The sequence below is a fragment of the Sinocyclocheilus anshuiensis genome, unplaced genomic scaffold (assembly GCF_001515605.1).
Source record: "Sinocyclocheilus anshuiensis isolate Anshui unplaced genomic scaffold, SAMN03320099.WGS_v1.1 scaffold162, whole genome shotgun sequence".
Classification (NCBI taxonomy): domain Eukaryota; kingdom Metazoa; phylum Chordata; class Actinopteri; order Cypriniformes; family Cyprinidae; genus Sinocyclocheilus; species Sinocyclocheilus anshuiensis.
In genome coordinates this window covers 1,421,365-1,424,987 of record NW_015542351.1, presented here as the reverse complement: position 1 = coordinate 1,424,987, position 3,623 = coordinate 1,421,365, and the positions used below count along the sequence as shown (strand labels likewise).

Genomic DNA, 3,623 nt, shown 5'->3' with positions numbered 1-3,623 from the left:
CCCTTCCTCAAGAGAGTATCTACTTCTTGTTCCATTACCAGAGCCTGCTCGGGGCCCACTAGTGTGGGAATGACCTCATTGAAACGAGGAGGATGAGAACCAAATTGGATTCTGTAGCCTTTCTCTACAACCTGCAGGACCCATTTTGATAAATTTGGCAGAAGTTCCCACACTGCTAGAAAATCTATTAAGGGAACCAGCCTCTCGAGGCTGGCCTCTGGTTTTATTAGAGGACCCTGAGCAGGTCAGCCTGGTATGCTTGTAACACCGCCATGGTGTGCAAACATGCGCCAGCCTGACCTGCCGCCGTATAAGCTTTCCCAACCAGACTCGATGTAAGCCTAACGGGCCTGGTGGGAAGCTTCGGGGCCTTCAGGGACGATGCTGAGGATGGGGAGAGATAGCTCGCAAGCGTCTGCTCCACCACTGGCATCGCCCCATATCCCTTATCATTCAGCCCCACGATGTTGGAATAATTCGAGACTGTGGGGCTGTAAATACGGGATGAGTACGGTTTCTCCCACGATCTTGACACCTCAGCATGGAGATCGGGGAAAAACGCAGAAGAAACCGCAGCGCGGGCTTCCGAACACTGAGAGAGAGCCGCGGATCTAGCGGGTGAGGACCGAGAAAAGGACGAGCCCGTCTCGGATCCCTCCGCTAACTCCACCTGCGATCCCCACGACAACAGTCTACGCCGTGCCTCGGCAACAGCGGGACCGCTGCCAGCGGGATCGCGAGCCTGGCCGCTCTCATCAAACACAGCCAGGTGAGAGCGGAGCATACGCAGCGAGAGTAACGCGCAGTGATGACAATCAGCTCCCTCGAAAGCTGACCGTGCATGCTCCGCTCCTAAACAAAAAACACACAGATCATGTGTATCCCCCGCTGCCAGATAGCGTGGGCAGGGAGGCACACAACGTCTGTAATGCCATTTGCTCGCCATAGATATTAGTTTAGACTTTGACATATTCTTTTGAATGCTTGTGGACTGACAGACAACAGTAAATAGACTGACACATACACATACGCTACTGAAGAGCAGAAGCTAATTTGCGCTCTGCCGGATGCGCTTTTATACTTCCTGGCGCTCACGTCACCCCGCTCGTGACGTCTCGCTGCTCCATTGGACTGATTTTACACGTGCTTCAGAACGTGGTCACGCAGGGACGTTCCCAAAGCGAATCTCGACGCAGCTCAAGTTCCTGAAGGGGAAAGTATATTTTAAATCTACTAAATTACAACTTCATCATTACAAATGTGTAATTACAAATATATTTAATAGATAACATACAAGTTTTAATAGAAATATTAAAATACATTCAAGTATATAACATTCACCGCAAATTCTTGTCAGTACATCCGGCAGTACACTTTAACCATATATTATATTTTTAAAATTTAATATATTTTTAATATATTAAATTGCAACTTCATGATATGTAATTACAAACATAGAAGTTTCAATTTGAAATTTGAGTGTCGTGGCAGAGGAAGCGATTATCAGCTAGATGTTTAGATAAACCATTCCTTTGAAACTGGGCAAAAGAAAGGAGTGATAAAGGATGAAACAGACAAATGGGGAGATGGAGAAAGAATGGTGAGGATGTGAGAGAGAAGAGCGAGCGGAGAAGAACGAGTTATGATGGCAGTATCAAGGAGAGCTTGACTTTCACAGGATATGATGTATATGTTCAGACAGGCGGTGGAGATTGCCACACTAGTCTAAATTTCAGAGGAGGCTTCCCAATGTGCCAAGGTGCCAACATAACCTCATCACATCTCAGCCTCCCTATTGTTGGCTTATGGATGTCTTATACACAGGCAGGCTCAAAGACCTCTGGGAAATTAACTTTAGATATATCCGCAACAAATTCAACACAGATGGAGCAGGAGTGTCTGGTAACCCATTTTCCTACAGTAATCTCACTCTCCTTATAGAGCAGTTGTGCCTCTAATATCCAGTCCCTGGTTGTTTCCCTACCATCTCATTAATGCTTTGATTAATTATTAATCAAAAGAAGTGAGATAGAGTGAGCGTTATGCATTTTGATGTGGATTTGCTCTGGAATCGTTGGATGATTGTCAGCTGTGAAGGATTTTAAGGATTTAACGAGTTGTAGACAGGATCAAGTTTATATAAGTCTCTTGTCATTGTTGTAATATGGTATGAAGTTGTTTATGAAGATTTTCCTTTCATTGCCATAGAAACTGTGTTTGGTCTATCAGTGAAATTCTTTGCAGTCCGCTTAGTAGACATTCATTTGTCTGCTCTGAAGGCTGTTTCTCTTTTTTTCACTCAAACAATTCTTATAGGTCTTAGTGAAGGTTATTGATTAGGTTTTAAAGGGTTCTATGCCATATTTGTTTATCTGACACATTGCCAATTAAATAGCCAGCAATCATTGAAATATTCAATTAAGTTCAATTCAAGTTTATTTATATAGCGCTCTTCACGAGGCAAATCGTTGCAAATAAATGAATGATGCATTTATATAGCGCTTTATTGTGTATTGCTGTACACCCAAAGCGCTTTACAATCATGTGGGGGGTGGGGGGGTTCTCTCCTCAACCACCACCAGTGTGCAGCATCCACAGGACAACGGCACCAGTGCGCTCACCACACACCAGCTACAGGTGGAGAGGAGAGAGCGAAGCAGCTTTACAGAAAATTAAAGTTTCTAGATTATATTTAGTAATAACTTATCAGTGGTGACTATCTCAAGTTGATGTCCATATGGCAGAAATTGTACGGTAAAAGTCAAGTTGTTAGTTAATAACATGTAGTCAAACAGACGGCGAACACTATTAACAGCAATGATTATATGTTGCGATCAAACTTATAGCAAAATTTTGTCATTTTCTATGTTGTCTGAGGGTTGGCATCATCCGAGGTCTTCTGAGGGGTTGGCATCATCTCTTCTCAGCTGTTCGGTCATCTCAGGTCTTTGTAAGGGCTGGATCCAGACTGAAGCTTGTGTAGTTCCTAGTTACCATGGGATGCCGATCCCATGGCAGAAACAGAGAAAGAAACGTGTTCCACCCAAGCAAAAGAATGTTCATGTGCATTTGATCAGATGTAACTGAAGTACAATTGGTGACTATCTCAAGTTGATGTCCATATGGCAGAAATGTACGGTAAAAATCAAGCAGTTAGTTATTGTCATGTAATCAAACAGACGGTGAACACTATTAATGGCAATGATTATATGTTGCGATCAAACTTGTAACAAAATTTGGTAGTTTTGTATGTTGTCTGAGGGTTGGCATCATCTGAGGTCTTTTGAGTGGTTGGCATCATCTCTTCTCAGCTGTTCGGTCATCTCAGGTCTTTGTAAGGGCTGGATCCAGACTGAAGCTTGTGTAGTTCCTAGTTACCATGGGATGCCGATCCCATGGCAGAAACAGAGAAAGAAACGTGTTCCACCCAAGCAAAAGAATGTTCATGTGCATTTGATCAGATGTAACTGAAGTACAGCGTTATGAGATACATTATGTGAATGCTTGGCTAAAGATATGTGTCTTTAATCTAAACAGAGGGAGTGTGACTGAACCCCGAACATTATCAGGAAGGCTATTCCAGAGTTTGGGAGCCAAATGTGAAAAAGCTCTACCTCCTTTAG

The 3,623-nt window shown here is 43.5% G+C and overlaps 1 long non-coding RNA gene across 1 annotated transcript in view; it reads left to right on the top strand.

The window, feature by feature from the left end:
* Positions 1-2: 2 nt before the first annotated feature.
* The window catches only part of LOC107691517 (uncharacterized), an 11,378-nt gene continuing 7,757 nt past the window's right edge, over positions 3-3,623 (top strand). The window contains exon 1 of the long non-coding RNA XR_001634547.1: positions 3-15. This is a non-coding gene — a long non-coding RNA (uncharacterized LOC107691517). The remainder of the gene's footprint in view (positions 16-3,623) is intronic.